Here is a 12,886-nt window from a genome sequence, read left to right as displayed (position 1 = left end):
CAGCTTGGCAAGCGTGGCATAACTGATCTTTTTGAAATTTAAGTTCAGGCAGTCCCTCAACCAATTGCTTTCTTGCTAGTTTGGCCAGGAGGTCCATGCTTACATGACCAAGTCTCCTGTGCCATAGCCAGGAATTTTCTTCCTTTGATACTAAGCACACAGTTTTCGAAAACTTTTCTCTAAATCTAGCATAAAGACATTATCTATCCGAGGGGCAGTTAAAATTAACTCATTTGTTTTTCCCTCGTATATTTTACATCCAGTAGCATCAAATATAACTTTTCTCCCATTGTCACATAGCTGAGCTACGCTGAGTAAGTTATATTTGAGTCCGCTGACTAGGGAGACAGATTCAATAGTAGGATTACCTCCGATGGTTCCTGACCCTACTATCTTACCCTTCTTATTGTCTCCAAAACTTACGCTCCCTCCTCGTTTACGTTCAAACGTGATGAACTGAGTTTCATCACCCATCATATGCCTTGAGCATGCGCTGTCAATATACCACATCTTTGACTTCTCGGCACATCTCAGGCTTACCTGCATTGTAACTAGTTACTTTTAGGTACCCAATTCTTTTTGGGTCCTGACTTGTTAGGTGCAACATGTATAGCATCATATTTTATTTTGTGGCGACATACATGGACAGTATGGCCACTCTTTCCACAGAAGTCACAACTGACCTTCTGTTTAGGATTTTTTACTGACTTGTCAGCACCCCAGTGCTGAGCGTGCCAGCACACCTTAGTGGTGTGTCCTAACTTCCCACAAAAGTCACACTGGACTTTTCGCTGGGGATTTCGTCTCTGCTGAGTACCTTGGTACTGAGTTCTCAGAGGAATGTTATTTTTATTTGGAACCTTTAGTTGGTTCTGAATGGTTGTGACGTCCTTCCTCAGTTTCTTTAAAACTGACTGGATTTCAGAGACAGACTCATGTATGATTTTCATATTATCATGCAGAGTTGAATTGTCCTGAAGAAGGAATCTGAGGTCACTCAGTTTGACCTCTTCCACTTCGTCACAGCGCCTGCTGAGTGCTCTAACTTTCTTTTTACACTTCTTAACAAGTGTGTAGAGATCACTCAGGGCATTAACCATATCGTTTCTGAGCTGGGGAAGAGAAATTACCTCGTTTGATTGCTCTTCGTCATCTGATGCGATGGATGGGTCAACATGCTCAAAGACGCATGGCTCAGCAAGTTCGTCAGCCATGAAGCATATCTTCGCTGACTCGGTGGCCTTAGTTTCTGTAGATGAAGACTCATCACTGTCACTCCAAGTAGCCACCATTGCCTTCTTCCCACTCTTGTTGTCTTTCCTCAGTGTGGGGCAGTTTGACTTAATATGGCCAGTTTGATGGCACTCAAAGCATATAATTGGCTTTGAGCTGTCCTTTCTGCATTTGTTGTCGCTTGAGTCAGCCTTATACTTATCAAACTTTTTGTAAGGCTTTTTAGAATATTTGTCGTTCTTCCTGAACAGCCTTTTCATTTTCCTTGTGAACATAGCCATTTCCTCATCATCAGTTGAGCTCCCGTCGGTGGAGTCAGCTTTCATGACAAGTGACTTCTGCTTCTTGTCTTCAGATTTTTCCTTCACCTCAAAGTTTTTCATGGATATCTCATGGGTCAGCAATGAACCGATGAGTTCGTCATATTTGTTGGTGGTTAAATCCTGAGCTTCCTCAACTACTGTCTTCTTTGCTTGCCAGTCTTTAGGAAGACTCTTGAGTATCTTTTTGACTTGTTCTTCCTCAGTGAAGATTTTCCTAAGTCTCTTGAGATCATTAATGATGTTGGTGAACCTTGCGTTCATGTCTTAAATGCCCTCATCATTGTTCATCTCGAACAGCTCGTACAGTCTCATCTGCTGATTCACCTTGGATTCTTTTACTTTGTTTGTTCCCTCGTATGTGACTTCCAGCTTTTTCCAGATCTCTTGCGCCGACTCACAACATGAGATTTTGTTATATTCTGCAGCATCGAGCGCACAGTGAAGCATATTGATAGCCGAAGCATGGTTTTGAAGCTTCTTAAGATCATCCTCTGTCCATTTGGCCTCAGCTTTTACAACTGTTTGGCCAGCACAACCTCGATAGGTACAAACGGGCCTTGGACTATAGATAGCCAGGCACTCATGTTTGTAGCCTGAATAAAGTTTTTCACCCTATTCTTCCAAAAGGTATAATTTGACCCGAAGAATAGGGGAGGCCTGGTAATGGACAGCCCCTCAGGCAGTATCAGAGTTGTTTGGTTTCCAGGGAGAAACCGAGTGCTGTTTTCGCCCATGGTAGGGATCAGCTCAAGGTTGTTAAACCTTTAGCAGTGAGCTTTTCAGCTCTGATACCACTTGTTGGTCCCTTATAAGGTAGCAAGTATAGTTCCAAGGGGGGGTTAGGAACTATTTAAACTTTTTTGCTATTAGGGCAGACTTCTTTTTCTAAAGAAAACAGTTTCAACAGCAGCGCTGAGTAAACAGCAAGATACTGGCTTAGTCAACTGGTGACTAGGTCAGTTTCTTAGCTTGAGTCAGGAGATAGCACTTAGAGTCTATTCCTGAGCTCAGACGTTCAACGCGCACAACTCAACTTGACCTCTTTACTTGGTCAGTTTTGATTATTTAAAGCAAGCAATATAAATAAGGAGTTAAGGTAAGAAATACTTCACTCAGCAGATTTATCCAGGTTCGGCTTCTTTTAAGCCTACGTCCTGTCCCCGGAACACGTTCCGAGATTTCAAATACTCTACTGAGCTCTTTAAAGGTAGAGCCTCAAACCTTTTACAATATCAACAATTGAGTATGACAAGAGTACCTTCCTCTATACTTCTACTCAATCCTAATCTCTCGCTGAGTACTTAAAACCGAGTACTCAGTCTCCTTTCTATCTCTAGAAATGATAAGTGTTTTGTCCTAATACAAAGATGTGCTAAGACACTTTAGACGATTTAACAATCACTCTAGACTTTTACACAGATATGAGAAATGTAGTGTAAGAATTTGCTTTGCTTCTTTGCTTGCAGAACTTGTAGAGATTTGGTCAGCGTAACTGCTTGATCAAGTTCTGTATCTTGTGAAGCTTGTGATGGCACTATTTATAGAGATGTCTGGGCGTCGGTCATTTCGAATTTCGAAATAACCGTTGGAGGGAAACGGCTATATGTCATTGTCATCCTGTCTTGCTCAGAGCTCTCGGCCAATCACAATCGTGTATCTTCTGTCCTCGGTCAGCTCAGCAGATGGTCTCTCCTTTTATGGTAAGGTCAACTGGACAGCATACTGTTTCGTCTGAACTTTACTAGAAGAGGAAACACTTTGTCTGGAAGTTTTCCTTTGCCAGCTGCTGTCTTGTACGCTTTGTCGAGACTACTCAGCAGCTTCATCTTGAAGTTGTTCCCGAAGATCTTCTAGATCCTTCCGTTTGCTGAGTTGCATTTTGTTTCAAAACGGCAACGTCTTGACATACGCAGGCCGAGTGTACTGAGTTGTTTGACTTGGGCCTTGGCTTCCATATTGGGCTTGGGCCTTCCAATCCTTATGACTTATAACATTTATAACTCAACATTGAACAAACACATTAGTAGAATAAATCAAAGCATTTAAACTTAGTGTGTTTAGAATATGTATTTTGGATTATACTTAAAATATATTGTCAAATCAAAATTATGTGGAAAGGTGTTTCAACAAAGAGTACCTTCCTCTATACCTCTACTCAATCCTAATCTCTCACTGAGTACTATAACCGAGTACTCAGCCTCTCCTTTCTATCTCTAGAAATGATAAGTGTTTTGTCCTATACAAAGATTTGCTAAGACACTTTAGACGATTGAAACAATCACTCTAGACTTTTACACAGATATAAGAATTGTAGTGTAAGATTTGCTTTGCTTCTTTGCTTGCAGAACTTGTGTAGAAATTTGGTCAGCGTAATGGCTTGATCAAGTTCTGTGTTGAGTGAAGCTTCTGATGGCATTATTTATAGAGACGTCTGGGCATCGGTCATTTCGAATTTCGAAATAACCGTTGGAGGGAAACGGCTACATGTCGTTGTCATCCTGACTTGCTCAGAGCTCTCGGCCAATCAGAATTGTGTATCTTCTGTCCTCGGTCAGCTCAGCAGACTGTCTCTCCTTTTATGGTAAAGTCAATTGGATAGCATACTGTGTCGTCTGAACTTTACCCAAAGGGGAATTACTTTGTCTGGAAGTTTTCCTTTGCCAACTGCTGTCTTGTATGCTTTGTCGAGACTACTCAGCAGCTTCATCTTGAAGTTGTTCCCGAAGGTCTTCTAGATCCTTCCTTTTGCCGAGTTGCGTTTTTTTCAAAACGGCAACGTCTTGACACACGCGGGCCGAGTTGTACTGAGCTGTTTGACTTGGGCCTTGACTTCCGTATTGGGCTTGGGCCTTTTGATTCTTGTGACTTATGAACAATTTTAACTCAACATTGAACAAACACATTAGTAGAATAAATCAAAGCATTTAAACTTAGTGTGTTTAGAATATGTATTTCAATTATACTTAAACAATTTTGTCAAATCAAAATTATGTGGAAAGGTATTTCAAAAAACTCCCCCATTTTGATGCTGGCAAAACTATTCAGCAAGGAACTCAGTATGAGCTCCCCCATGATAGTTGACCTTTTATAACTTGGCAAACTCCCCCGTAAGGGTTGAGCTACTGACTTAGTTTTACTCTAAACATTTAAGGTTTAATTGAGTAAGTCTAAGGTCAGTTTTTAGATTAGTCAGCTAAATCAACATATTCTATTTTACTCAGTATTAAGCGGAAGGTTTAATCATATTGAGTGCGCTGAGTAATTTGTTGTTCAATGAGTTCTTAATCAGTTAATGTTTTATAAACACATAGGTCAATGTCAAACATGTTATCAGCATTTGATTTAGTCAATAAATGTTACAAGTATTAAACATAGCTGATTTAATTGAAGATACATAATGACTCAGTACTTAGTAACATATATCATAACTCGGGAATTGAATAAAAGATGCAGATATGATATATAGATAGAAGTCAGTGATTACACAGCAAAATATTTATAGATAAGGCAAATAGATTACAACTGACTTAGCCTATACTGAGCTAGCCTATCTATTTCTTTTTCCTGTGTTACGACGACTGACTTCGCTCATGCTGAGCTCTAGCTGCATGTTCTTTCTCCCCCATTTTGTCAACTTCAGGGAGTCTAAAAGCATCAGTTAATACAGCTCGAGTCAGTTCTTGGGACATCTCTTTAAGTTTCTCAGCGCTTTCATTTACGCCATCAAAAATTGCAACTCCATCAGCTGAGACCTCTTCGGGTACTTTGAGATCAACAGCACTGAGCATATTGACGCTAAACGCCTGAGCTTTGCCTTGCCAGATAAGAGCTTCAGTAAGGCCAGCAAAGATTTGGTGAAAATTCTTTAACAGAGCTGTGTCGTAATACTAACGTTGAATGTTGTTATGACGAATGTGGTTGAAAGGTTGTTGTGCGAGAGTCAGCATCTCATTCTGCTTCATTGCGTCAGTATCCATCTCTTGCTTATTCAGATTAAGCAACTGTATAGCCTCACCAATTTGCTCTACCGAGCACTGACTGTACGAAACCATTTGCTCGTTGGTCTTAAGTTGCTCAGTATGAAGCTGAGCAAAGAGCATCTTGATTTCAGATGAAGTGGCATAGTCAGGATGCGCAGCTGACAAGTTCTGGACTTGTTAGTGGAGAGAGTTCAAGTGGTGCACGATTGTCAGCTGGATCTCAGCCAGCTTGGCAATTGAATCCTGCTTAGCTTGCTATGCTTGGAAGGATATGATGACGTTCAACAGATCCTTGAGTCCCTTAACTTCGTTGAGAAGCTGAGTGACTTGGGAAAGCTGGGTGGTCTCAAGAATTGAAGATCCAGCAGCAGGAGGAGTGGAATGTTGAAGGTCTCTGATTAAGGCTTGCACTGAGTCAATGATCTTTTTGCCGGACTCAGTGGCATTCAGATAGCTTTGTGATCCTTCAGGGACATCAGTATGACCGGAAGGAAGAGGAGTGAAAGGAGTTACCAGGTCAGTGACTGGAAGTGATGAACCAATCTGCACTTGTGTTTGTGGGATAGTTGATTGATCGACAGAGAGTTGAGTTGGAGAAGTGGTAATACGAATACTGTCTGTGCTGACGGCAGAGGTGTGTGGAGTCAGCACCATGCTTGAGGAAATAGCATGAACAGTAGACGGCTCAACCTGACTGGTTGATGTTGCAGAAGCATTGGGGTCGGCATGTTCCTGTTGGGAAGAAACAGAGGCTTGCTTTTCTAATGGCGCCGATGTAGTGGAAGTGGATTGGCGTTTGAAAAACTTGAGTTTGACGGTAGAAGGGTCCTTAGATGGCTTTGAGAGGACAAAGTCAGGAAGAGTTGGTGGTTGCATAGGAAGTTCACTGTCTAGCTTCTCACTGGCCTTAACCAACTTTCTCCTTCTACGAGGTGGAGTGACAGTATGATCAGGTTCTTCTGAGTGAGAAGGGGAAGATTCTTGTTGCTCAGTATGAGGCTGGTCACCTTGCTCTTCAACTGGATCAATAGTGTGTTGGTCGAGTACTTGCTCAACTCCAGCAGCCAACTCAGTATCGGCATGCTCAACCTCATTCTCACTGGCCGTTTCCTCAGAGTCCTCAGCGTCATCCTGACCGCTGGCTTCTTCTTCTTCGGTACTGTCACCGTCAAGTTCTTCCTCAACTTGAGAGATGAAGTGATCATCTAGTTGTACCTCATGTTCATCATGCTCAGCTTTTGTACCTTGACACTGGGTGAAGTGAGAGTCACCCGGTACAACGAAGTCTGTAGGTATGGCGTTCAGTGGGGTCAGTGTAGAAGGTTTCTACTTCTTCTGAGGTTGCTCAGCAGCTTCCTCAGTTCCAGTCTCATCTTGCCTGCTTCGTTTCTCAGCTGACTTACCAGCTGACTTCTGCCTCTTTGTTGGAGACTCAATGTTTTGTGAAGGAGTCTCAACAGTTTTCCTTTTGCGGGAAGCTGGGGCCTTAGTCCTTCTTCCTTTACTTGGCACAATAGTTCCCTCAGCTTGTCCAGCAGCAGCTTTACCTTTCTTCAAAGGCTGTCCAAACTTTAATGCTCTCAGCGAGGAAGCTGTGATCTCAGTTCCTCGAGTCTTTTCTTCACCTTCAAGATCAACCTTATGGTCAATGAGGATTCTGGTGATGAGTGATCCAAGCCGCATCGTGCCAGTGCTTCGAAGGAAACCATCAACGAGAAAGACCGGCATGTTAATGGGAGTGTACATCAGCATATGCCATATAAAGCATTGCTCGAAATTTGTTGCTGATGTAGTGCAGTTGATCTTTGGGTAGATAAAGTAGGTCAGCAAATAATGAGCCATCTTCTGGTGCTGACCTATTGATGAAGCTGAGAATTCTCCTGAGTGACCCTCAGGTTTGCAGAAGTTGTGTACATAGTCAGTTCCATCCCGATCTCCCGATCTTCTCAGCCTTGCTCCCTCAGTTTTTAGCTTGAGAAGATTTCCTATGTAGAGAGGGTTGATGAAGATGGTTTTGTTTTTCACCACTGTGCACAGGTAGTCGGTGTTGTCATTTGCAACTTTGAGGTTGTGGTAAAACTCCCTCACCAGGTCAGGATAGGTTTCATCCCTAACCGAAAACAGCCCAGTCCATCCATTCTATGAAATCCACTCGCAGAACGGTTGTTCATTTTGCACGAAGTTTTTAGAGACCCATCTTGAGGGCTCAACTTTCCATTCGCGGACATTCTCAAAGACCTTGGAGTAGGTCCTGACCTTTATGGGTTTTCCCTGACCAGAGGTTTGGCCAGCTTTTCCTTTGCTCAGCGTAGGAGGATTTCCAGTAGGTTCATCGGAGCTAGTCTTTTGGTGGCCGGCACCGGAGACGTTGTAGGATACCTTAGTCATTTTCGAGGATGGGGAAGGTTTAGAAGGATTTTGAGAGAGAAAGAGTTTCTTTGCCTTAGAATTTGATTAAGCGTAAAGAATAAAAAATGGGGAATTACCCATTATTTATAGATAGAATGAGCGGTGTGGATTTAATCGAATCCATGTGTCAGTTTTGCCTTGGAATTGTGTACCGACAAAGATCCTGGCATTTATGACACATACGGCGAATACTTCATCCTAGGGCTATACGCGTGCTATTGCATTTATGCTAACAGATCTAACACTCAGCGTGTATAATACTAAGCATTTGATATTCTGAGTGGTCAGTATTGCATTAAACGGATGATTTCTAAGTTTAAAACTAACTTACTCAGTATGCAAGTTTACTCAGTATTTGCTGTTTAATTAATGCCAATAAGTACACAGTAAAAGACAATCATTCAGTATAGTAATTCACTCAGCATGCATATTCATTTAGTTCAGGAATTTACTGAAGTGGATTGAACATACCAATAGCTTCTCTCAGTATGCTGAACTGCTCACGGGCCAGTGGCTTCGTGAAGATATCCGCAAGCTGTTCATCCATTGGGACAAAGGTCAGCTTGATCTCACCCTTGAGTACATGGTCTCTAATGAAGTGATGTCTGATGCTGACATGCTTCATTCTGCTGTGTTGAATTGGGTTCTTTGAAAGATCAATTGCACTTTTGTTGTCACACTTGACTTCAATTGTCTTCGTTTGAACACCATAGTCTTCAAGCTGTTGCTTAATCCATAGGACTTGAGCAACACAATGACCAGCAGCAATGTACTCAGCTTCAGTGGTAGACAAGGCTACTGATGCCTGCTTTTTGCTGAACCAGGATACAAGACAGCTTCCTAAGAAGTGACATCCTCCAGAGGTGCTTTTACGTTCTAGCTTATTCCGTCCATAGTCAGCGTCAGTGTATCCGATGAGTGTAAAATCATGAGTATTTGGATACCATAGACCTGCGTTCACTGAGCTTTGAAAATATCTAAGGATTCTTTTTACAGCAATGTAATGAGATTCCTTAGGGTTAGATTGATATCTAGCACAGTAGCATACTGAAAACTGAATGTCCGGTCTACTGGATGTTAAGTAAAGTAGAGAGCCTATCATACCTCGATATAATTTGATGTCTACTGACTTACCATTCTCGTCAGTGCAGAGGACAGTGTCAGTGCCCATAGGAGTGGATATTGGCTTGCAATTTTCCAAGTCATATTTCTTTAATATCTCCTTGGCATATTTGGCTTGACTGATGAAGATGCCATTCTTTCCTTGTTTAATTTGAAGACCGAGGAAGAAGTTGAGTTCTCCCATCATGGACATTTCAAACTCAGTCTGCATTTTTTTGCTAAACTCCTTGCACATTGATTCGTTAGTTGCACCAAATATTATATCATCAACATAAATTTGGACCAGCAGGGTATCTTTACCCTTTCTCTTAATGAAAAAGGTTGTATCAGCTTTGCCCCTGACGTAATTTCTAGTCAGCAGGAAACTGGTCAGCCTCTCATACCAAGCACGTGGTGCTTGCTTGAGGCCGTACAGAGCCTTTTTGAGTTTATAAATGTGGTTGGGGAATTTATGGTCCTCAAAACCTGGAGGTTGATTAACATAAACCTCCTCGTTTATAACTCCATTAAGAAATGCACTTTTGACATTCATTTGGAATAATTTGAAGTTCATGTAAGATGCATATGCACATAGAATTCTAATTGCCTCTAGCCTTGCCACTGGGGCAAAGGTCTCACCGTAGTCAATACCTTCTTGTTGACTGTAGCCCTGAGCTACAAGCCTTGCTTTGTTCCTGACTACATTCCCTTGTTCATCCATCTTGTTTCTGAAGACCCATCTTATTCCAATGGTCTTTTGACTCTTTGGATGAGGCACTAGCTCCCATACATCGTTTCTTCTAAATTGATCGAGCTCCTCTTGCATTGCGTTCATCCAGAATTCATCGTACTCAGCTTCAGCGAAATTCTTCGGTTCTTGTACTGAGACGAAAGCAACATTGCTGAGGTACTTCCTGAGTTGATTCCTCGTCATCAGGGTATTCCCAGCAGAATCAAGGATTGCACTTTCTGAGTGCCCTCTTGGAATCCTTATCTCTTTAGGTAGATTTATGTCTTGTGCTGTTTTTATTTCAACAATCTCTGAAGAAGTAGATGGGTCAGTAAAAGTAATCTTAGGTTCACTCTTACTCTTGGTCAGCCTTTTCGTGAATGACTCAGTAGCTGGTTCTTGGTCAGCGGTGGTTACTGAGTGTGGATCATCTTCGGTCAGTGGCTGGTATCTACCTGCAGGGTCAGTTTCATCGAACTCTACATGTACTGACTCTTTTAAAACTTGAGTTCGCTTATTAAAAACTCTGTATGCTTTGCTGTTTGTTGAGTAGCCCAAAAAGATAGCCTCATCAGCTTTTGAATCAAACTTTGCTAAACTATCTTTGGTATCTAAAATAAAACATCTACAGCCAAAGGCACGAAAGTATCCAATATTGGGCTTTCGTCCTTTCCAAAGTTCATAGGGGGTTTTCTTTAATGTAGGTCTAACTAGAGCCCTATTAAGAATATAGCATGCTGTGTTAACAGCCTCTCCCTAAAAATACTTTGGAAGCCTATGCTCATCCAGCATTGTCCTGGCTATTTCAACCAGAGTTCTGTTCTTCCTTTCTACAACCCCATTTTGCTGAGGTGTTCTAGGAGCAGAAAAATTATGGTGAATGCCGCTGGCTTCACAGAATTCAACAAACTTTTGGTTTTTGAATTCTCCACCATTATCACTACGGATGTGAGCTAATTTTAGGTCTTTTTCATTTTCAATTTTTCTAACCAAATTTGAAAATGTCTCAAAGGTTTCATCCTTGCTGGTCAGCAAGATGACCCACGTATACCAAGAGAAGTCATCTACAATGACCAAGGAAAATCTTCTTCCACCCAGACTCAGCGGCTGGACTGGACCGAAGAGATACAAGTGTAGTAACTCTAATGGACGCTTAGTTGAGACAATATTTTTGCTATGAAAAGATTGTTTGGTTTGTTTTCCAGCTTGGCAAGCGTGGCATAATTGATCTTTTTCAAATTTAAGTTCAGGCAGTCCCTCAACCAATTGCTTTCTTGCTAGTTTGGCCAGGAGGTCCATGCTTACATGACCAAGTCTCCTGTGCCATAGCCAGGAATTTTCTTCCTTTGATACTAAGCACACAGTTTTTGAAAACTTTTTCTCTAAGTCTAGCATAAAGACATTATCTATCCGAAGGGAAGTTAAAATTAACTCATTTGTTTTACCCTCGTATATTTTACATCCAGTAGCATCAAATATAACTTTTCTCCCATTGTCACATAGCTGAGCTACGCTGAGTAAGTTATATTTGAGTCCGCTGACTAGAGAGATAGATTCAATAGTAGGATTACCTCCGATGGTTCCTGACCCTACTATCTTACCCTTCTTGTTGTCTCCAAAACTTACACTTCCTCCTCGTTTACGCTCAAACATGATGAACTGAGTTTCCTCACCCGTCATATGCCTTGAGCATGCACTATCAATATACCACATCTTTGACTTCTCGGCACATCTCAGGCTTACCTGCATTGTAACTAGTTACTTTTAGGTACCCAATTCTTTTTGGGTCCTTGCTTGTTAGGTGCAACAGGTAAAGCATCATATTTTATTTTATGGCGACATACATGGACAGTATGGCCATTCTTTCCACAGAAGTCACAAATGACCTTCTGTTTAGGATGTTTCACTGACTTGTCAGCACCCCAGTGCTGAGCGTGCCAGCACACCTTAGTGGTGTGTCCTAACTTCCCACAAAAGTCACACTGGACTTTTCGCTGGGGATTCCATCTCTGCTTAGTACCTTGGTACTGAGTTCTCAGAGGACTGTTTCTTTTATTTGGAACCTTTAGTTGGTTCTGAATGGTTGTGACGTCCTTTCTCAGTTTCTTTGAAACTGACTGGACTTCAGAGACAGACTCATGTATGATCTTCATGTTATCATGCAGAGTTGAATTGTCCTGAAGAAGGAATCTGAGGTCACTCAGTTTGACCTCTTCCACTTCGTCACAACGCCTGCTGAGTGCTCTAACTTTCTTATTACACTTCTTGACAAGTGTATAGAGATCACTCAGGGCATTAACCATATCGTTTCTGAGCTGGGGAAGAGAAATTATCTCATTTGATTGCTCCTCATCATCTGATAGGTCAGCATGCTCAGAGACGCATGGCTCAGCAAGTTCGTCAGCCATGAAGCATATCTTCGCTGACTCGGTGGTCTCAGTTTCTGTAGATGAAGACTCATCACTGTCGCTCCAAGTAGCCACCATTGCCTTCTTCCCACTCTTCTTGTCTTTCCTCAGTGTGGGGCAGTTTGACTTAATATGGCCAGTTTGATGGCACTCAAAGCATGTAATGGGCTTTGAGCTGTCCTTTTTGTATTTGCTGTCACTTGAGTCAGCCTTATACTTATCAAACTTTCTGTAAGGCTTTTTAGAGTATTTGTCACTCTTCCTGAATAGCCTTTTCATCTTCCTTGTCAACATAGCCATCTCCTCATCGTCAGTTGAACTCCCGTCAGTGGAGTCAGCTTTCATGACAAGGGATTTCTGCTTCTTGTCTTCAGATTTTTCCTTCACCTCAAGGTTTTTCATGGATATCTTATGGGTCAGCAATGAACCGATGAGTTCGTCATATTTGTAGGTGGTTAAATCCCGAGCTTCCTCAACTGCTGTCTTCTTTGCTTGCCAGTCTTTAGGAAGACTCCTGAGTATCTTTTTGACTTGTTCTTCCTCAGTGAAGATTTTCCCAAGTCTCTTGAGCTCATTAATGATGTTGGTAAATCTTGCATTCATGTCTGAAATGCCCTCATCATTGTTCATCTCGAACAGCTCGTACAGTCTCATCTGCTGATTCACCTTGGACTCCTTTACTTTATTGGTTCCTTCGTAGGT

Source organism: Euphorbia lathyris, chromosome 6, assembly GCF_963576675.1.
Source record: "Euphorbia lathyris chromosome 6, ddEupLath1.1, whole genome shotgun sequence".
Taxonomy (NCBI): domain Eukaryota; kingdom Viridiplantae; phylum Streptophyta; class Magnoliopsida; order Malpighiales; family Euphorbiaceae; genus Euphorbia; species Euphorbia lathyris.
This window is presented reverse-complemented; position numbering follows the sequence as displayed.